Consider the following 24,570-nt stretch of genomic DNA (forward strand, 5'->3'; position numbering starts at 1 on the left):
GTCGACTCATTAGGTTAGTGGAAGGCCGAGAGACCTTGCTAGGTTAATGACTAGCTGATTAGATAGAACCCGCAATATGAGTTAACTATGAACACTGAAACGAGTTAGTCTTCTGCCTTTAGATCTGATAATATTTACAATTTGTTTGTGTCTATATTTTATTCTTTCTCTAAATTTCCTTTTTATCATCATTTTGTGAATTATCGTAACATAAATTGGTTAGAGTACTAGTTAGACTTGTTAGCATAGAAATTAATATTAGTGTAATCAAGCCTTCTTTGGGTATGATCATTGGAGTACTTTTTGTGCTTCGTCGTACAAATTATATTACAACCTAACTCGTATACTTGTGGACACCGCCTTATTTCATATATTTAGTTGCAGCATTCCCTCACCCGAAATTGGCACATGAGCACTCGAAACCGCCTTTCTTCTTGTCCCACCAGTGTTTAAAAACAAACCTCCGCTATTATTATACTTTCTACCACGAAAACGTCGATGGGATGTACTTAGGTGCAGAAGCCATGATTGGTATAGTGAGGCTAGCTTTCCCTCTTGACCTAGGCTTAGGCTGGTATAGAAGAGTGGGAACAGTCTCCAGGGTATGTGTGATATTGGTATTTGAATACACAGTTATCAAGAAGTCAAGACAGCAAGAGTCGGATGCGCCAGAATGAATATATGCGGCCAATTACTTCTTACTGATATCCAAAGATTCCCTTTAACATGATGGTTTTAAATGATGGTTTATTACAGGTTCTGGTGGCATGAATAGGATGAGCATACGAATGAGCCGGAACATGGATAACGTAGTGGTTCGAGCTGGCATGTATAGGAGTTTTGGTCATTTTAGTATAGTTTGGTAATGGATTTAGCCATTTGAGTTGGCTTGTAATTGATGAATGGTTTGTTATGTTTTTGGCCATATGATTTGGCTTATTTTGGTTGATTTGGTTGCGTATAATATATATATATATATATGCAAATGGCTTTGTTAAGCATTTGGTAATGGTTATGTAAATACTTGTGGTGTATGGTTGTTTGTGAATTGGTAATTTGAGTACCATATAGTTGATATTTGAGAATTGGCATGCTTGTGGTTTTAGGTAAAATGATGCTTAAATGGAAGTTATCATTTAGGTGATTTAAGAATGTAAAATTGGCATGAATTGAATGGTATTTTGTGGTACATATGTGCCTTGTTGTTGTTGGTGTTGAAATGGTATGACATAGGCTTGATTGAGATTGGTTTGATTATCTATTTATGTTGTGTTATGTGTCAATTGGTTTGGTGTAGGTGTGTGCTATTTGATTGAGCAAAATGGCTTTGGTAAATAGCCTATTTTTGTCTACACGGGCATAGACATGGACGTGTGTCTCAACTGTGTGTGACACACAGTCCAGTGAGACGGCCCTGTGTCCCCTAGTGTGTAATTAGAAATCAAGTCAGTATGCATTACACGGTCTAACACACGGGCGTGTGACTTGGCCATGTGGCATAAGTCAGTATACCCTACAGGATTGGGACGGCCTAGCATACAGTCTGGTGAAAGGGTACACGGGCTGGTCATACTGGCTGGTCATATGGGCATGTGGTTGGTCGTGTGACCCAAGTCAGGGAGTTACACAAGGTAGGACATGGGTTAGGACACGGCCATGTGATCCCATTTCGAATGTCCACATGGCCAGGCCACACGAGCATGTGTCCCCTGTATTTTGCAAAATTTTCTAAGTTTTCCAAAAAATATTTTTCTGAGTTATTGGTTTAGTCCGGAACCATTCCTAATGCATGTTTTGGGCCTCGTAGGCTCGTATTAGGGACAATGTGATTGTTTATGAATGATGTTTATATTTGAAATGGAAAAGTGTATGAGAATGGTATGTGTAATTGTGTAATAAGTTCGGTAATGCTCCGTAACCCTATTCTGACGTTGAATACGGGTGAGGGGTGTTACATTAAGACATCTCATTTTTAGGAGGTAATCTTCAAGCAACCTAAGCTAAGTTAAATTTACCTAATTCCCCGTCACATGTTCTAAGTGTATTGAAGAATTTAAGCTCATCATCGAACATCATAAGTAAAGATTGTACTCTGCATAGACAAAATAGTACTTAATAGTTACGTGGCAGTGGAAAAAACAAATTTAATGAGACTAGAATGAACATGCATACTAGATATATTATGTAGCCTAAATGTACAATACACCCCCAAACCTAAGGGATGTATTATCCTCAATGCACGTACAGATATTTAACAGAAAAATAAAAATATAGATATGTATAGAATGTCATGGCAAAAGAAATAAAATGCATGACGTAGAGAAAATAAACTTCCCTGGCTTGGACTGGAGTGTTGTTACTTCATTCGGCCCTACGAGTGGATTTATGGGCACTGACTTTATAGCACAACTTCCTCTTCATGGGGTTCATTTTGTCCTCCTTCTTATCATTTTTCATAAGCTCATCAATAAGATGATAGATGTCACAGTCTTGTGTAGTCGTGGAAGCTAGTGGGGTGGAGGAGGGAAAAATAAGGGGATTTTAGGGGGAAAACGTGGGGTGACCTAACCCTAAAATAAAAGTTTTGGCTTCTCCTCCTTAGGCTACCCTAGTAACAGAATAGACCCAGCTATCCAAAAATCTCTCCCTTAGACTTTTCTGTTTGGTCAACCCATGTTACCTTATACCTCAACATTCATTCACACAGTTTATCGTAGTATAATTTCCTTCTGAGATGTCGCGACAAAGTCCTCTTATTATCACAGTTGATAATCCCATACTTTTATTCTGTCTCCAAAATCTAGAAAAATTACTCATTAATCAAAGATAAAAATAGAAATCAAACAACATTAAATAATTAATGATAACAAATAATAAAAACGAAATGAAAGTAAAACAATTAAAGAAAGGAAAAATAAAAATAAAACTGCTAACTTGGAGGTCAATGGATTACTTATCACGATCTACATGAGCACCCCAGAAGTGCTTCAAGCATTGTCCATTAACTTTTAAAGTGACTCCCATTTTTAGGTTTTTGATACTAACAACTCCATGCGGGTATACTTGAGCTACTTCAAAGGGGCTTAACTAGCGAGATTTTAATTTACCAAGGAACAATTTGAGCCTAGAGTTGAATAACAACACTTGTTGCCTTGGTTCAAATTGCCATGGCATAATTCTGTTATCATGCCAACGTTTGGTCTTCTCCTTGTATAGTTTAGAATTTTTATATTCTGGTGCCCTGAATTCTTCCATTTCATTCAGTTCTAACAACCTTTTATGCTCAACAGTGACCCAATCCATGTTTAACTTTTTAATAGCCCAAAATGCTTTGTGCTCGAGTTCAACAGGTAGGTGAAATGGCTTTCCATAAACAAGCTTAAAATGTGACATCCCCAACGGTGTTTTAAATGTAGTATGATAGGCCCACAAAGCTTCATCTAGTCTGGAGGACCAATTATTACAAGTTGGTTCACCACTTTTTCTAGAATCTTTTTAAGTTCTTTGTTAGCAATATCAGTTTGTCTATTTGTTTTGGGATAATATGCTGTGGCAATCTTATGTTTCACCCTATATTGATGCTGGGCACTATCCACTAGCTTGCAATCAAAATGAGATCCTTCATCACTAATAATGGCTCTAGGCATACCGAATCTTTTGAAAATGTTCTTGTGCGACAACTTCATTACTAAATTTTCATCATTAGTAGGAAGCGCAACAGCTTTGACGCACTTAAAGACATAGTCCACTTCCAATAGTATGTACAGGTTGCCTATTGACGGTGGAAATAGACCCATAAAGTCTATTCCCCATACATCAAATAACTCAATCTCCAAAACATTTTGCATCAGCATTTCGTGTCTCCTAGATAGGTTTCCTTTCCTCTAACAACAGTCACACGACTGATAAAATTCATGATCATCCTTGAATAGAAATAGACTCCGCCAATAAAATCCTAGCTGAAGTAATTTGGCAGTAGTTCTCATTCCTCTAAAATGTTATCCGTAAGGAGCTAAATGACAATACTGTAGAATGCTATGTTTTTCGTCATTAGGGACACACTTCCTAATTATCTAATCAGCATAATGCTTAAATAAGAAGGGTTCATCCCAATAATACTTCATGGCATCATGAAGGAATTTCTGTCGTTTTTGGCTATTGAGATCAAGTGGCATTAACCCACTTACTAAAAAGTTCATTATATTGGCATACCAAGGTAATGCCATGGCAACTAACAGTTGCTCATCTGGAAAGTCTTCTTTAATAATTTTTTCATTGCCATCTTCATTTCTAGATTCTAACATTGACAAGTGACAAACCAATTGATTTTCAGTCCCCTTTTAATCTCTAATTCCCAAGTCAAACTCCTGCAACAAGAGTATCCACCTAAACAATCTTGGCTTGGCATCTTTCCTGCTCACAAAATACTTAATAGTAGAGTGATCCAAGTAGACTGTAACCTTGGAACCAATTAGATAAAAGTGGAATTTATTGAATGCAAACACCACAACCAATAACTTTATTTCCGTGGTGGTATAGTTAAGCTGCACATTCGTCAGGGTTCTACTCGCATAATATAGTGCACATAGTAATTTGTCTTTCCTTTGCCCCAACACTGCTCCCACAACATAATCGCTGGTGTCATACATGAGTTCAAAAGGAAGTGTCCATTTCGGAGCTATTACAATTGGTGCTGCTACCAGCTATTTCTTCAATTCCTTGAAAGCTACCAACAATGTTCATCAAAATTTAAAGGTCTATTCTGCTACAGCAAGGTGTACAAGGGTTTAGATATCTTTGAGAAATCCTTAATGAGTCTTCTATAAAATCTCGTATGACCTAAAAACGTTCTAATACCCTTAACACTGGTGGGAGGTGACAAATTTTATATTATTTTAATTTTTACTCTGTCCACTTCAATCCCTCGTTGTGATATCCTATGCCCTAGAACAAAACAAAATTTGTTTCTTCACAATAGCACAGAACCAATTCCAGATTTTTTTAAACAATCTTTAAAATCATTTCCAAATGCAGAGAAATCATCCATGAAGACTTCAAGGAAGTTCTCCACCATGTCTAAGAATATGGCCATCATACAACGCTGAAAAGTTGCCAGGGAATTACATAATCTGAATGGCATCCGTCTAAAGGCAAAAGTTCTATGTGGGCACGTGAAGGTGGTACTTTCTTGGTCATTATGAGCTATGGAAATCTTATTATACCCTGAATAACCATCCCAAAAATAGTAGAATGCTTTCCCAGCTAATCTATCTAGCATCTAATCAATAAATGGTAGGGAAAATGATTCTTTCTAGTCGCCTTGTTAAGCTTGCGATACTCCATACGTACTCTCCATCCTGTGACAGTACGAGTCAGAATGAGCTCATTGTTATCATTACTCACTACTGAGACACCTACTTTATTGGGTACACATTATACAAGACTCACCAATGAGCTGTTTGAAATCGGTTAAATAATGCCAGCATCAAGTCACTTGATGTAATTTTTCTTGACAACTTCTTTCATGATCGGATTCAATATTCTTTCCTGTTCAATAGGATTACTATTGCAATCCTCCAACAAAATTTTATGCATGTAGAGAGCAGGTTTAATTCCCTTTACATTAGCAAGTGTCCATCCTTATGCCTTCTTAGATTGCTGAAGGACTTCTAACAACTTGACCTCTTGCTCGGGTGTCAACTTCGATAGAAATTACTACTGGTAAAGTGTTGTTATCTCTCAAATATGCAAATTTTAAATGCTACGGCAAAGGCTTTAACTCCAGTGTGAGAGGTTCCTCTATAGAAGGTTTAGGAGGATTGAAAGAGCAATCTGATAAATTTAAGGATTCAAACTTCTTCTCTGGTCTATCCACAAACTGGTTGGCTTTCATAAGTTCACCAATATCCTTAAAAATTGCTGTGTCACTCCATTGAAATGAGTTTTCATCACTATCAGAATTGTTGTGGAAAAATTTTGCAAACTGTTCCTCTAATGTTGTTTCTGTAAACCTAATGGCGTGGCATTCTTCATTCTCGGTAGCATATTTTAAGGTATTAAATATATTAGAAGTGATCTATTGATCATTTACCCTCATGGTCAGTTCGCCTTTCTGCACATCAATTAAGGACCTACCAGTAGCAAGAAAAGTCTTCCAAGAATAATTGGCACATCTTGGTTAGCTTCACATTCTAAAATAAGGAAATTTGCATGAAAAATAAATTTATCTACTCTTACTAGCACGTCTTCAATTTTACCTTTTAGATGTGAGTAGGATCGATCAGCTAGTTGCAACATAATTGTAGGAGGTCTTGCTTTCCCAATTCCTAGCTTCCTCAAAATAGACATAAACATTAGATTAATGCTCGCTCCTAAATCACATAATGCTTTACCAACATAATGATTTCCAATTGAACATGGGATAGTGAAACTCTCTCGATCCTTCAACTTTAGAGGTAATTTATTTATCAACATTGTTGTGCACCTTTTAATGAGAGCAACAATCTCAAATTCTCCCAATCTGCACTTCTTTGACAATATATCTTTCATGAATTTCACATAACTAGGCATTTTCTCCAAAGCATTTACTAGCGGTGTGTTGATATGGAGTTGCTTCAAAACATCCAAAAATCTTTTGAACTGAACATCCTGTTTAGAATTATGGAATCACTGAGGAAAAGGTAGAGGTGGTCGTCCTTCAGGTTGCTGATATTGTTTTGTTGTGGCATTTTTGTTGGCAACATGATCTTATTCTGTTGCAACGTTCTTCTGTTTACCTTTTTCAGGTGCATTATGCTTTTAGATTGTTCTGATTCTTTCCATGATTGAGTCTGAAGTTGTCCTCTTCTACAATGGTATCTTGAACAACATCATCCAACTGTATCCCACATTTGAGAGTGATGGCATTGTAACATTCCTTCCCTTGTGTTCTCAAATTCTCAGTTTGCTTGGCAATGCTCTTTGTGGCATCGAATTTAAAACATTTGCTATCTGTCCCACTTGATTCTCAAAAGCTCTAAGGGACTCAGCCTAGCCCTGAATTACAACATCATTCTTAGCTGTGTATTCCTTCAACAAGGCTTCAATAGAGGTAGAAGATGATGTTTGACCCTATTAAACATTTTGCATTGGCATAAGATGATTATAACTAGGTGGTGCACCAGTAGCATTCTATCTCGCAACATTGTTTAAATTCCCCACACCTTGATTATTATAACTAAAGTTCGGATACTGTTTCTACCTTAGATTATAGGTGTTGGAATAAGGGTTATTATTCTGGTTAAAATTAGCCGTGTAATATACAGATGATGGGTTTGATGGGCATTTATCAAATACATGGTCTTCACTGCAATAAACACACGATAGTTCAGCTAATTTCATCTCCTAGACTGTAGCGGGCCGCTTCATTTTTTGATCATATTAGCTAAAGAATATACTTAGGCTATCAGTGAAGTGATTACATCAAGCTCTATGGTACCAACAGCTTTCTTACCTATCCCAGCTCCTATGGTAGGATATTGATAATAATTGTTGGCAATTTTTTCCAAAATCTCATATGCTTCATTACAAGATTTATCCAACAAGGTACCATTTGCAGTAGCATCAACTACCATCTTCATATGTGTATTCAACCCAATATAAAATATCTCTATCTGCGTCCAGTGTTGGAATCCATGCATCGAACATTTTTGAAGTAATTCTTTAAATTGTTCCTAAGCTTCATATAGCGTTTTATCCTTCGATTACAGAAAAAATATGATGTCATTTCTAAGTTTGGCATTCATATTTGGTGGATTATACCGTAACTAAAATCTCTAGCAAAGTTCATTCCATGATGCCACTATTCCCAACGATAAAGCATTAAGCCACGCTCTTGTATAATCTCTTAAAGAATATGGAAATAGTTTAAGCTGCAAATTGTATTTAGGAACACTCTGTTGTCTCAATGAGTCACAGACTTCTAGAAAAGTCTTAAATGTAGTCTTGGATCTTCAGTGGGTAATCCAGCAAACTTTCCTACTATTTGCAACATCTAAAACATTATCGGTTTCAGCTCAAATTGCTGAGCTTATATGTATGGCTAACTATCCCCAGATTCAAATCATCCAAAATTGGAACAGACTGTTCCCGAATTGGTCTATCTTGATCATCTATCACATGATGATTAGGAAGATGAAAATCCTGACCATTTGGATTCAGTGGATCATTCAGATCAGGATCATTTAGATCAGGATCATTCCCTTTCCTAGCCATATTACGTAATTCCCTTCTCCTCCTCAAAGAATACTCTTCGTTAACAAGGATGCTTCTACTCATGCATTGATGGAAACCCTACAGTAATTATATATAATCAAGTTAGCTAAAACTAAGAAAACAAAAGAAAATAATGAAACAAATTTCACCAATTTCCAATCCCCGACAACGGTGCCAAAAACTTGTCGTGTGTGAAATGATAAGCAAATTGTGCAAGTATACATGTCAAATCAAGTAATAAAATGATAAATGAGATTGTCTTCATAGGGATTAGAGCGGTATAAATTGGTCAAGTTTTTATAATGAAGTATGATTAATGTTATGAAAAAAATAATGCTAAGAATGTAGTGGTAATTTGAAGGAATAATGATGTGTGTAATATGTGTAACTGATAAATAATGGAAAATGCTGTGACAAGATAAGAGTAAGAATGCAATGGAAAATTTGAGAATAATTACGTGAATAATATGCAAACGAACAAGTGAACAATAAAAAATGCTATGGTGAAGATACTACAGCAAATGATAGAAGGTTTACGATATTGATTTGGAAGGTCAGGATTACTAAATCTGCCTTTACTAACAGTAATGTCTCAGCAAAACCATACTCAGCCTAATGCTTAGAAGAGTCTTAAAATGGCCTGTTTCTTTCGAGAACAAGACCTTAAGTTACCTTGCCTTAAGCGATATATGTCTATAGGCCTTTAGCATGGTACGCTGTATTATTTTATTTTATTTTTGTATGAACACTGCTCTATGTCTAGAGGCTGCTACAAGTATTTGGTTGAACACTTGCTCATATCATTCAATTTCAATTTCATTAAACATGCAATTTTGTAAAAAAAACAATTAAATGAAAAAATTGTATTAAAGCTTATCTACACTTCAGTCATTAAAGAAAATAAGAGTTTCATCAAGTAATCCCAACCCTATGAGATTTAGCTCATGGGTTGGCAAGTAACATTCAAATCCAAAGTAATTCAACATCGTTCCCATCAAATCAATTCATAAAAGTAATCAAGAAATAACAGAATAACTTTAGGAAGATAGCTTCTGCTTATCCAGCCCACATTCCAGCGATGCAATGTCTTGTGGTGGTTGAGAGAGACTGTATTCGTCTTCCTTTTCTTGTTTCTACTCAGCCACTACCCTCTATTTTTTCTCGTTTGTTTTTTCACCCCTTTTAGGGTTTCCTCTTTTGGCTTTTATAATCGTTTTCCCTAGGGTAAATCCAATAGCTCATGATTTTATTCCCTCTTTTTTAGGTAGATATATTTGGTACAAATTCAACTAGAGTGCTGACTGGACATCTTCTCGGCATTTCCACGACATTTGTGTTGACAAACTGTCCAACCTTTTTCCTCGGCAAACCTTTACTCCTTTGCTTCTTATTCCTCATCCTGCACCTACCAATCTACCATGGCATACAACCTTTCACAAGTAATTAAAAATAACTAGCATTTAAGTACAATCCAAGCTCCTGATGTAATGCTAAAAAAATACTAATGGAATGTCCTAAAATGCAACTAAATGTACCTAAGTACAGATAATTAGCTAGATCTAAATGCATGAAATATAACTCTTTTCAAAAGTTATCAGTTAGCCAAGAGAATAATATTCTTTTCTTAATGGATATTCCGGATACAACTAGATCTCCATACACCTTAATGATTAGGAGAAAACTATATTTATATGTCCCTTTGGTACATATGGCTTCAAACACATGTTATTCAGGTTATACAATGCTCTGAAAACTTTTATGAGATGCATGACTGCTATCTTTGCAGACATGCTAGAAGATGACCTCGATGTGTTCATGGATGATTTCTCGGTATATGAAGACTTGTTCAGGGAATGTTTAGATAATTTGGAAAAGGTATTAAGGAGATGTGAAGAAACCAACTTGATCCTTAATTGAGAAAAGTGTCACTTCATGGTTAAGGAAGGAATGGTTTTCGGGCATCAAATCTTTAAGAGAGGCTTAAAGGTGCACAAAACTAAGATCGAAGTCATAAAAAATCTACCAATTCCTCTACAATTCTTAGGGTAAGAAATTTTTTAGGACATGCTGGTTTTTATAGAAGATTCATAAAAGATTTTGTACAAATTACAAAACCACTAAATTAACTATTGTAGAAAGATGTACCCTTCATGTTTAACATAGAGTGTATTGATGCTTTTAAGGTAATCAAGAAAAAACTCACTCTACTGTCACACTCGATTTTCTTTATGTCTAAAAATTTGTAATAATTAGGGATGAAATTGAAAGAAATTGTAAGTTGACAGCTTATACTAAAAAATCAGTAAAATTTAGAGTCTAATTTGGACATAGTTGAGTTTCAATTTTGGTTCGGTTGGACTAGAACCAACTGGTTCCTTAGTGGGAGACAAAATGATTATTAATGAATGATTTTTATAAGATTGAAAACCTTATGTGAAGGGCTATAAATAGCTGAGAAGGGAATGCTCGGGGGGAGGGTTCTTCTTAATTTTATTTTATTTTTCTCCATTTTCTTCTTGGTTGATATGAAGAAGAGATAAGTACGAGAAGCTCTACATGGATCAGTGATCGTGGGGTTTGAGTCTGAAATGTAGAGAATCCAATAAGCTGATAAGGTTCTAAGTCCTTCGATGTTTGTAAATTTAAGAAATGAAGCTAAGAATTTGTAGAACTTTTAAGAGGTTATGCATGTTTCTGGAAAATGAGTTTTTAAGCTGAAATTGCTAAGTTTAATTTATGACTTTGGTTGTCATGCTTAGCTGCTGAGAGAATGGAGGCTCTGGCTTCAGAAAGGATAAACTGATGAGGCAAAGAAAAATTAGGTGAGCTTTTATTCTCCATATATAGATGTGCTTTGAATGATATGTCTTCATAAGGATGAGTAGGTATATGAGTATTCACAAGTGTGTCGATATGCATGAATTAATTGTGGTACAATATATAAAATTTGTATACACCATGTTACCATTTCATGTGATAAAATGCATGTGCCTGTGTGTTTATGAATTGTGGAGTATGGAGGGAAATTATTGAAGGGATGAATGGTTTGGAGAAAAAGATATTCCGTGTACCGCCATCTAAAATGGCTGGGTGCAAACTTTGATGTGTGAAGCTCCTAACCTTACAGAGGGACACTATGGTGTTCAAGCATCAATGTTAGAAATGATGAAATGGAGGAATAGGTGGATAGATAAGGAAATTAAATTTCAGTTAGATTTCACAATTCGATATTTCTGGTTGCAAACCATGATATACGAAGCTTCGAGCCTTGTAGAGGGGACTCTTCGATGTTCGAGCCTGAAGGTTAAATGTGAACCTAAAGAATATCAACTGTCTCACGCGACATCGTGACAAAGGTTTATAGGTTCCATAGAGCAACATCACAACGATGGTAAGGTCTTTTAGGGAGACACTGTAACACCCCAATCCCGTATCCGTCGCTGGAATAGGTAAAGGGGCATTACCGGACTTGAAACTCATATCAGAACTGTAAAATTTTGAACTTTTTCTTGAAATAAGATCATTCATTTAAATAAGTACTAAGCACAGCCAGGGATACAATTTAAACTTCTATAAGTACATATTCAAAAGATGCCACTTTCGCATGGCTTATATACATTAACCAAAATATTCTTCGACCACTGGTCTATTCTATACATGCCATAAAATAATTCTAAGCATAACAGTAACAAGCAGTGGATAGTGATAGTGTGACTAGTTGCTGACGATCCCCGAGCCTGTAGCTTCGAAATCAGATCTATAAAACAGAGAAAACAAGGTAAACGGAGTAAGCATTACAATGCTTAGTAAGTTTTAAGCAGTGTCAAAAGATAACAATCAAATTATAACATAGTTGTTCATATTTTTATTTCACTCTTCCTTCGGGCATACCATCCCTTTACCGAATATGCACATCTCATCATATACAATAGGCAGATAAACTTTCACATAAAAGTGAGCTCATGTGACATAGATATATTGTATAATTTCACATAACCTCTCACACTGATCCGATGTCACATAATCATAGGAGTAGTCTCATAGATTGCTCTCGTATGCATCACATAACTACCTTATGATTTAATTCAAATCAAGCTCACATATAAACTTGGAGTACATACCTGTTTAACCTTTCGCATTGAATATATTTATAAGCAATTCTTATTACGAAGTCTTATAGCTTTAACCTTTACTCGGATTATCGGCGAGACCTTTAGCTCAGACGAAATCTCCATACGAAGTCATCGGGTCTTACCCGGACAAAATCTCCACACGTAGTCATCGGGTCTTACCCGGACATAATCTCCACACGTAGTCATCGGGTCTTACCCGGAATATATTTCCAAGTTTCATGTACATTTCATCACATGTTACAACATTCACATCGACTGTCATATTTGTAATTCATTTGCCTCATCAAATATCTAATAAAACACACCTTCTGCCGTCTGTCATTTGGCCACAACGTATATATATACACATCTCATACATATCTCACATTAGCCATTTGGCTTTACCACATATCCGTCTCATACACGTTTCGCATTAGCCATTCGGCTTCGCCACATATATACACTTTCACATTCATCACATTGGCCATTCTGCCTTATCACATATATGCGTGTTCACATTCATCACATTGGCCATTCGGCCTTATCACATATATGCATGTTCACATTCATCACATTGGCCATTCGGCCTTATCACACATATGCATGCTCACATTCATCACATTGGCCATTCGGCCTTATCACATATATGCATGTTCATATTCATCACATTGGCCATTCGGCCTTATCACACATATACACATTCACATTCATCACATAAAATCCTAAATCAAAATATAAATTTTCATGTATTCACATCACAATTATCCAAATATACTTTACATACCACATATACTATCATGTATACACTTTGTCTTGGCCGAATCTACATCGATCAATTTCCAATGAATAATTCAATTTCACGCCATACTATCATTTCATATTCGAATACTCATAAACTTACAATTTCACAAATTTTAATATCAAAGATCCATCTAACACTCATATATCATTTTACAATATCACGATTTAGAATTCACGTATGGGTTTAATCAATAGCTTATGAGCAACTAAAACAAGGTTTATCCATGTTTACAACAAAATCACATATTCACTACAAGCTATTTTCCTAAGCAATAGTCACTAAATTATTTATAAGTGGAGCTACAAAACTCGAAATCACTTGCCGTTAATTTTCTCTGAATATAGACTCGTATACCTTCCATCCATAAAATTTTCAGAATTTTAGGTTTGGCCAATCAATACCAAATTTTTCTTAAAGTTTCCCCTGTTTCACTGTTTGACTAATCTCACCACTCTTCACTACGAATCAAATTTCTCATTGTACAGAATTCAAAATGTGTTCTATATGATTTCATTTGAAACTAGACTCATTAAGGAGTCTAAGAATATAAATTTTATCTTATAACCATTTTTGTACAAATTATGATGATTTTCTAAAAACAGAACAGGGGATTTCGGAGTTATTCTGACACTGTCCCACACAACTTTAAATATCTCTTTATAGGAAATTTCTTTGCTTACACGGCCCCTTTCATAAGAAACTATACTAACTAAGCTTTGATTACATATTTTATTCAGCCTATAATTCCACACCAGTGATTTTCTAAAATCACGTTACTGCTGCTGTCCAAAGCAAATTATTACAATTTGCACTCAAATTTCCAAGTCGAAACACTTATGAACTTACCATTTGAGTTTAAGACATATCATGGCCACATCATATCTTATTAAATCAACTCATTATGTCCTATTATGATTGAATTTACTCAACGTTTAATCACTTAAAACTTACCTCGGAAGTGGTCGACGATTAGATATCCACGGCTATTCGTTTACTTTTTCCTTCCCTTTATCGGATTTAGTTCCCCTTTGCTCTTAAGCTTAATTTAACAAATAAATTGATTTAATCATTAGAACATCAAAAAGAGAAACTCAAGGTACTTAACCCATATATACATTAGACATTAGAGTCACATATATATGAAATCATGATTCAACTCAACATATTAGACCACACTCTCTTTTAGCCGATTATCTAAGCCAAGATAAAAGCATCAATATGCTTGCCTCTAACCGAATACATGCAACATCAATCTACCTCATGTGGCCGAATATGCAAGTCTATGTTGAGGCCGATTCTATACTTAATACATTCTACGAATATGGTTACTTGTATTGACTAAATACCATTTTGTTTCAAGTTCAAAACTCGGCTAATACCCATATATACACTAGCAATCAAATATTAACATTTGTACTTCACCTTAATAGCTAGCTTAGCAAACCTTAATTTAACATATAATTTTTCATAACACATTTAAAGCATCCTCTCCATTCCATCAATTCAAAACACATACATTAACCTAATATCAATTAACTAACCACTTTAACAATTTTTTTTTCTTTAACTACACACATTCGGCAATGACAAAGACAATTTAACAAACCTTAAATTCAACTTATAACAACATATACTCAATATTCAAAGCATTTAACATCACTTCATCATGCTTTTACATCATGGCCGAATGCTCCTTTTAACCCATTTACCCTCACAAAGCATGAATTTCATCATCCAACTTACAAGCTTACAATCCCATGAATTTTAACCTCATAATATCTATCCAACTCTCACTCATTAGCTTCTATCATCAATCTCCAACAACATTAAATAAAAATATACTTCGTGGGTCTAAGGTAGAACCAAGAAAGGAAATCATAAATATCAAGATGTAAGCAACTACCATTGTTCATCTAGATTTAGCATGAAACAACAACCATCACCCTTATTAATCTCCATAGCCGAAAACCTTACTCATTCCACACTCAAAATTTCAACATGGGTTACAAAAATAACTTGATATCTCACTCCATATCAACTAAAATTTCAAGAACTAGTATAAACTTTCTTACCTTAATATTGACCTAGGATAACCGAATGCTTCACTCCCTTCTTCCTCTTTTCATTTCGGCCAAGAAGAATCGATTTCTTCTTTTCTTTCTTTCTCAAGTCACGGCAATGGGGGGAGGGAAACATGGATGAGACAACTTTGTTTTCATCACCCCTCCCCTTTGCATTACTTTATTACTAACCTTTTATTTTATTCTTTCTCCCATAAAACACTAACACCAAATGTTTTTAATAGGCTTTAACTTATAGCATGGCCGGCCACCATCTTGTTCTTTGGTTAATTTGACATGCAAGTACAATTATTTTGCAACATGCATAAATAGGCCACTTACAATTGCCTAGCACATTTCTAAATTTTTCCCACATAAGTCCTATTTAATAAAATTCACTTACAATTAACAAAATTCCAATATGAAATTTTTATACATGCATACATACATATAATAAGCATCAACTATGACGGTTAATTATTTTTATGACTCGGTTTAGTGGTCCCGAAACCACTTTTCGACTAGGGTCACTTTAGGGGTGTCACAGACACCTCGAAGAAGTTTAGGGTGTAAGAACATAGCTTGACTATGGCGACCAATAGATGTAACATCCCTTACCCATGTCTGACTCCGGGACAGAGTACGAGACATTATCGAACTTAAACATAACCAATCATACAAAAACGGGCCATAAAATTTCATTATATTAAAACCATTCATACACATGCATATTGTCCCTTATACGGGTCCACAGGGCCCAAAACATGCATTGGAAGTGGTTCTGGAGTAAACCAGAAATTTTGGAAAACTTAGAAAATTTTTCATCAAAACAGAGGTCACACGCCCGTGTGGGTAGGCCGTGTGGTCACACACGCCCATTTCCTCAGCCCGTGTAACTCTCTGTTTATGACGTAATGCACAATTTGGGATCACACGGCCAAGTCACACACCCGTGTCTCGGCTTCGTGTCATTCACACGACTGAGACACACGGCCGTGTCTCTGCCCATATAGCCAAGAAAATGGCTATTTACCAAGCCATTGGCCACCCTCATTTGCACACTCACATACACACTTTCAATGGCACTTAACATGGCACAATTAAGTTACCAACACAACCATAATCAAGGCTTAAACATATCAAATCAATTATTTACTGTTCATAACAAAACTGTCCACTTGAGTCATAGTCACTAAATTATTTATATCTTGAGCTACAGAATTATAAATTAAGATCCGCTTGATTTTTCCAAAACTAGACTCAAATATATTCCTTCCATAAAATTTTTAGAATTTATGGTTTAGTTAATAAGTACAATTAATTCTTCAAATTCATCCCTGTTCTGCTATTTGATAGTTTCAAACTTTCTTCAATAAAAATTAATTATCTCTTAGTACGAGATTCAGATGATGTTCCCTTTTGTTTCTCTTGAAAATAAACTAATTTATAATTTAAACATATAAATTTAAACCCCAAAGTATTTTTATATAATTTTTGGTGATTTTTCAAAGTGATACTACTGCTGCAGTCCAAAACTATTTTAATGCTAAATTTACTCTTTCATAATCATTTTTAAATAGGAATTTATGCCAATCCATTTCTCCTTTCATAATCATTATGCCATAAGGTAAAGGGATAAACATAACATGTCTCAATTTAATTTGGCCTAAAAGCCTCACACATGATCATCAGTCAAATTTGCTACATATTTATACATTAAAAGTATAGACCTATAATCACAAGGTCATCCCAAAATCATTCTCATATGTATGAATTACTCATTTACATTCTTACCAAATGTCCAATATACATTGAGTTCATTACTCATGAATTTTTTGTACATACTTGTACCCTTTCGACATGATTATACCTTTTCACATCTTTGACATAATCCTTGAATTATCCGGTGAACCACTTGGAACACTAAAGGATACTCGGGGAAACTTGTACACATAGTAAGATGCCAATGCCATATCCCAGATATGGTCTTACATGGGATCACACATATCGATGCCGATAGCCCAGCTATGGTCTTACACGATGTCTCATATCAATGCCATGTCCCAGACATGGTCTTACACGAAATCACATATCGATGGCAATGCCATATCCTAGATATGGTCTTACATGGGATCTCATATCGATGCCAATGCCATGTCCCAGACATGGTCTTACATGGGATATCATATAACCCTAATGTCATGACATTTGTATCCTAGCTATTCCTAAGGTTCAACTGGGATTTCGAAGTATCAATTCTTCGTCGATTCGTTATCGAGTCATCATTAATCAAATCCATAGAAACAAATATACATTTCATACAATATTAAAGCATTAGATACATAACAATATAATGTTGAATTATTTACACACGAACTTACCTAAATACCAAAAATGGTAAAAAAGACCTAACCGTCCAATATCCGTTTTTCCCTCGTTCTAGGCCCGAATCTTGCTTTTCTTGATCTATAACAACACATTTAGCTCACTTATTAGTCACGTTATTCATTGTGACCCAAAAATCATATTATAGAAAATTACATTCTTGCCCTTAAGTCATATTTACACTTTTGCCCCTAGGCTCGTAAAATGAAATGTGTTCAATTTCTTTACTACCCATGCATAGCCGAACCTATTTTATACTTATAGCAGCCCACATTTTCATTAAATAACACTTTTATGACATATTTTGTAACTTTTACAAATTAGTCCTGTAACACCACTAACCTGAATATACACAAGTACACCAATTAAAAAAAAACCTATTGGCCGAATATATATGTATATAAATATATGAATACGCAAAGAAATTTCAGCACATACTTTCCTTTACTTTATAGCTCATACAATTAATTTAAGTCACATACTTTCATATAATGACAGACATCGACCGAATAGGTCATGCTCTTATTCGTAGATATAGTAATCATTCACACACATATATCGTTCTTTGATACTAATAATTCACCTTAAAAATCAATTCACATGTGAGTACATAATACGTACCTGACCATCATAATGTATCATACATAATCAATAGTAGTTTACCTCGAACTTTCGAATTCATAATCTTACTTGAATCACCAGCGTTAAGCCTGCTAGGTTTAAAACCCGAATTCGGTCACCAGCACAAAACTTGCGGGACTTTAAGCTCGAATATAGTACCAGCACTAAGCCTGCGGGATTTAACCCTAATATAATACCGGCACTAAGCCTGCGGGATTTTACCCGGATATACTACCACTACGAAGCCTGCGGGATTTAACCCGGATATAATACCAGTACGAAGCCTGCGGGATTTAAACCGGATATATATCAAATATCATGCATATTTAATCATATATTAACACATCTCATTCAACATATCACATTAGTAGTCATTTGCTACATTCGGATACAAGCTCCATATGAACATCATCATTTACATTTCAGTTCAAAAGTCATACATAAATATCACATATCCATTTCACCATTCAAGCTTAACCCATAGTGACCATTCAACTATATGTCATATACATAAATTATTTATCACACAACTTAATTCAAGTAGAACCAAAATGTCACAATTCATCTAATGTATACATATCAAGGCATCATCAATTATATACTAAAGGTGACTACTTAAAACTTACCTCGGATATACTTGAACGGTTGCAGAAAGGCTATTCAATTACTTTCTCCTTTCCCCTATCCAACTTTGACCCTCTTTGCTCTTGAGCTTAATAAAACAAATAGATTTTTTTAATTACTTACTCAACTTTATTTCTTAATAGTCACATTTGATAATCATGTATAACTTCAATATGTATTATATTTTATAAAATATGCCATGACTCGATTTCATGCTTATTTAATCTATATCTAGTTCGCACATACAAGCAAAGATTCACATAACTTATCATGCTTCCTTATACATGAATTTAACCATATTCCCGAATGTCTCTATAAGCACAAGGTACATACATAAGGCATATATATATACCTATATATGACTATCACAATTTAATCATTTACTCATATTTATGCACAACCGCGTATACACATGCATATATATAATGCATGCTTTAAAATCATATACTTTTATTTATTTTTCAAATTTACACTATAGCTCCAAGACATATAACTAACTCCGAATGTCAACTTATTACACATTTACCACATTACCAATTGCCATTTATCATCAATGTCGCACACACAAGTACATACATACTCATATGCATAAAATCCATTTATGATTAATATATAACCCATTCAACCCTAACTACTCAACTTAACTTTCATATTCAATTCCATTTTATGACCGAATGTAGCAAAATTCATATTGGTTTCACCTATGCCAAACAATGACTGAACCATCTAATCATGCTTATGGCCAATTCTATCTTACTCAAATCAAGGTCATAATTCACTTAAAAGAAATTCTAACCTTTCATACACTCATATCCAATGTTATAAATAATGCCGAATGCCCAAACTTAACCAAACTCAAAATTTAACCTTCATCATTTTAATTAATCACTACCTATTCTTCAAAACCTCAAATACATGGTAATTAGCACCTATACACTTATACCGAATTAGCTAGCACATATAGTCCTTGGCCGAATGTTACTAAACTCAAGTCACCATAATCTTATTATTTATCACCTTATATAATATTATCAAAATGGATTAATTATACTTATATATATACTATCAAAGCCAAACATAATAATTTCACCTATGCATAACATTACTCACATTCCATTACTTACATTATTCAAAATCATACCCTTAAAAATCAGGTACAATGTCGAACCCTTAGATATTCAACCATCTAATTTATTCATTTCAAATCACCCAAATGGTATTTGCTCATATTTTAGCATTTAAATACAAAACACTTGTTCAAGTCATTAAGCAAGTCCAATTTCAACTATTACACATATAAGTACTAGCAATTTAAAATTTTAACTAGCTCAAACTTCTTTCATCAACAATTCTTCATCAAAACATAAAGGCAATAATCCAATCCCTTCCTTATCTACCATAACCGAATGCTCAATTCATCATCCAAAATTCAAAGTTTTGACATGGGCTAAGTAAGAAACTTGATAATTAACTTAAAACAAGCTAAAATTTCAAAAATCTAACATAATTTACTAACCTTCCTCAAGCTTAAAATGACTGAATGTCTTGCACCTTTTTTTCTTTCAAATTCGGCTAAGAAGAACAAAGATGAAACTTTGTTTTCTTCACCCTTTTTTTTATTATATTCATCAATATTATAAAATCCAAAGCCATTTAGTTTCCATTAAACTAATAAATAATACATATATTTTATATTAAACATCAACATGGCCGGCCTGTGACAGCCCTAAATTGACCCTAGTCGGAAAGTGGTTTCGAGTCCACGAAACCAAGTCATAAAAATAATTTACAGTCATGTTTGATGTTCATTATATATGAATATGCATGTGTGAAAAATTCATGCTTAAATTATGTGTATATGGTGCGAAATTTATTAAATAGGACTTGTGTGAGAAAAATTAGAAATGTGCTAGGCAAATGTTAAAGTGGCCTATTAATGCATGTTAGAAAATGCTTGTACTTGCATGTCAAATTAGCCAAATTCTAGATGGTGGCCGGCCATGTTATGGACTAAAACATATTATAATTATTTTATGTTAATATTTTATGTTAAAAATAAAAATATGGATAATAAAAAAATGTTGATTTGTGGGAGGAGAAACCAAAGTTTCTCCATCTTTGCTCCTCATTGCCGTAACTAGAAGAGAAAAAGCTTTGAGAAATTCGGCTATGGTGGTTAGCTAAATTAAGGTAAGTTCAATGATGATTCTTGGATTTTTAACATTTTTGAGTTAGTCATTAAGTTCTTTGCTCAACCCATGACCAATTTGGAATGGTGTGGTGTCTTGAGCATTCGGCCATAGTAGAAAATGGAAGAGATATATGGTTGTTTTCATGTTTAATGAATAAGTTACAAATGGTTGTTAATTGTGATAGTTTAAGGTAATTTTAAGTAGTTTGAATAAATGAACAATAATAATAAATCATCTAGTGAATTGGTGTAATTGCCGAATTTGAACTAGGAAGTTATTGAGTAATGTTTGTACTTTAAGTGATAGAATAGAGTGAATGCTTGGAATGTGATATGTGTGAATTATAAGTTGGATTAAAGGCTGTTATATTGCCTTATCATTTTCAGAAATGTGCTTTGTCAAATAAATTAAGGGTTGATGTTTAAGTGATGTAAGTATAGGTATATTCGACTTGTAGTTTTATAGATGTAATATGAGTGTTAGGTCGGAATGATGTTTAAGTACGAATGTATTTGGATGGATGTGCTTATAAGTATAACTTGAGATAAAATGGTGTTTAGTCATTATAAATAACCATATTTGTAGAATGTGTTAAATTATATATATTCGGCCTTAACATAGATATGCATATATCTATAAAGTTGTTAATGCCTAAGTAAGATGTTGGGTTGTGCATGACTAGAGAATATATATATATACATATATATGCGTATGGTGTTTGATAGTTAACCATTAAGTCATATGTACCTCAACCTTATAATATACATGTATTATATTAAATCGCCTATTTGATTTGAAATTAAATGAATTCAATTGTTTTAAATTAAGCTCAAGAGCAAAGAGGATCTAGATCTGATAAGGGAAAGGAAAAAGTAATCGAATAGCCGTTGAAGTCATTCGACAACATCTGAGGTAAGTCTTTGAGTAATGGAACTTAGTTTATGATTTGATTAAGTCATGACATATAAGCATAACAAATAAATGGTGATATAATGATTCTACTTGAATTATATATCGAGGTAATTAGTTATACTTATGACTGGTAGCCGAATGTGTATAGAGATCATGTTACAAAGCCAATCAAAATCATGCTCTTTGTATGTGGCTATTGAGCCGAAAATGGTAAAGGTTGATAAGTGTCTTGTGTTTGAGTTCTAGTAATGAAAATGAAATATAAATGTGTTATTATTTATTGATATATGTGCATGATTATTCGGATGATAATCGGACTAAGATCCGAAGGCATTTGTGCTAGTGACTATATCCGGGCTAAGTCCCGAAGGCATTTGTGCTAGTTACTATATCCGGGCTAAGTCCCGAAGGCATTTGTTCTAGTTACTATATCCGGGCTAAGTCTCGAAGGCATCTGTGCTAGTTACTATATTCGGGCTAAGTCCCGAAGGCATTTGTGCGAGTTGCTATATCCGGCTAAATCCCGAAGGTACTTGGGTTTGGAAATGAGCGATCTTGCTGTAATAACTTCAATTAATACGCTCATAAATCCAAACGATAAGGTATGTTTCGTATATGCATTGGAAAGGTTGATTCCTTTTAAATAGTATTCTCTCAATTGATTAACAAGCTTCCGGCCTTTAGTCAGGTTTGATCCTGAGTGTATGAATATAATGGTTGAAGCGTGAAGTAAACATGATTTTGGGAATATGCGTATATGCAATTGTTCATTTAGTCATACGAACGCTATACCTTAGTTGTAAATAATTTCATTACTTAAAACTTACTAAGCATCAAAATGCTTATTCTGTTGCTTTAATTCTCTGTTTTATAGATTTTGTTCGTCAGCTATCGGACTCGGGAGTGTCAAAGTCGAAGTCGTCCACACTATCTAAGCCCCTTTGGTACTCTTTTAGTTGAATTTTGATAATGGCATGTATAGGGCTGACCCTTGTTGTTAATTAAGTATCTTTTGGTAATGTATATTCGTATAGCCATGCGAAAATGGCTTGTATATTTTGAGTATAACATTATGGTCATTTTGTATATATGGTCTTGTGATATGGTTATTAAGTGGTGTGGAAATGTTGGTAATGATTAGCCATTGGAATGGCCAATCATGGTCCTATTGGTGCTACGTACGTCATGGCTAATCGTGATTATACTTGAAAATGATGTATGTCAATTTACTAATTGATTCATGGAAAATTATGAAATAGGTAAAATTTACCTTAGAATAGATGCTGACAGCAGCAGTGATGTGAATTTGAAAAATCACTAAAAATAGTAGAAATGGAATTAAATAGTGAATAAATTATGTAATCGAATCTTGATGAGTCTATTTTCATATGAAAGAAATGAAATGACCATATGAGCCGTATTTTATGAGATGTTTAAGTTTTCGTGAAACAGGGCTAGAGCATTTTCTGGATCCCCTGTTCTGATTTTGGAAATTCACCATAAATTAACCAGAGACAATTAGAAGTCATGCTTTACATGTACAGATTCCTTTTTGAGTCTAGTTTCATTAGAAACAAATGACATAAGTATTGAAGCTCTGTACAGGGAGATATCTAAGTCGTAATGCATAAAGGTCAGAGTAGTCGAACCCTGAAACAGGGGAGACTTTAACTAATAAACTGTACTAATTGGCCCGACCAAAAATTCTAGAAAAAATTTGTGGATGGATATATGAGTCTAGATTCAGGAAAAATTTACGGAATCAGTTTTTTAGTTTTGGAACTCGAGATATGATTTTTAAAGTGGCTGTGATGCAGTTAGCCAGCTTGCCTGGAAATTTCGAAATGAACTGTGTAAGTAAATGAATTAAGTCCGTAAACACCTCGTGTTCGACTCCGGCAACGGTCTCGGGTACGGGGCGTTACACGGCCACTACATTAAAAATGGATAATTTGACATGCAAGTCCATTCTTTTTATATCATGCATTAATAGACCATTTTTAAAATTAACCTATCACATTTCAAAAATGTCTCACATAAGTCTTATTTAATAAATTTCACATGCAAATGACAAAATCAAAGCATGAAACTTTCACACATGCATTTACACATATAATAAGCATAGAATATAACGGTTAATTATATTTTATGACTCGGTTTTGTGGTCCCGAAACCACTTTCCGACGAGGGTCAAATTAGGGCTGTCACAAGTCCTTTTAGGCATTTTTACCGAAAATCACTTAGTAAAAGTCGTTTCTCTAACCATAAACATGTATTTTCTACCATTAAACACAAAAATAAACACATATTCATCATGGGTCAAAACCCTAGACTTTAACCATATCTCAAATTAGTGGTACAAATAGATAGATCTTGTTACAAGGATTTCAAAAACATGAAAAATCACTAAAAATGGGGCTAGAACTGACTTACAATCGAGCTTGGAAGCTTGAAAAGCCCTAGCCATGGTTTCCCCTTGTGAAATTTGGCCATGGGGTTGAAGATGGACAAAAATTGGCTTTTAATTTTGTTTTTAGTTCATTTTAATTACTAAATGACCAAAATGCCCCTAACTTAAAAATGTTTTACTTCACCTATTTCATGTCCAT

The 24,570-nt window shown here is 34.4% G+C and overlaps 1 non-coding gene across 1 annotated transcript; it reads left to right on the forward strand.

Moving 5' to 3' along the window:
* Window positions 1-7,668: 7,668 nt before the first annotated feature.
* Window positions 7,669-7,775, forward strand: LOC121207011 (small nucleolar RNA R71). Its single transcript, XR_005902175.1, has one exon. It is a non-coding gene; the product is annotated as a small nucleolar RNA R71 (small nucleolar RNA).
* The last annotated feature ends 16,795 nt before the right edge of the window (window positions 7,776-24,570 follow it).

This window comes from Gossypium hirsutum, chromosome A01, assembly GCF_007990345.1.
Source record: "Gossypium hirsutum isolate 1008001.06 chromosome A01, Gossypium_hirsutum_v2.1, whole genome shotgun sequence".
Classification (NCBI taxonomy): domain Eukaryota; kingdom Viridiplantae; phylum Streptophyta; class Magnoliopsida; order Malvales; family Malvaceae; genus Gossypium; species Gossypium hirsutum.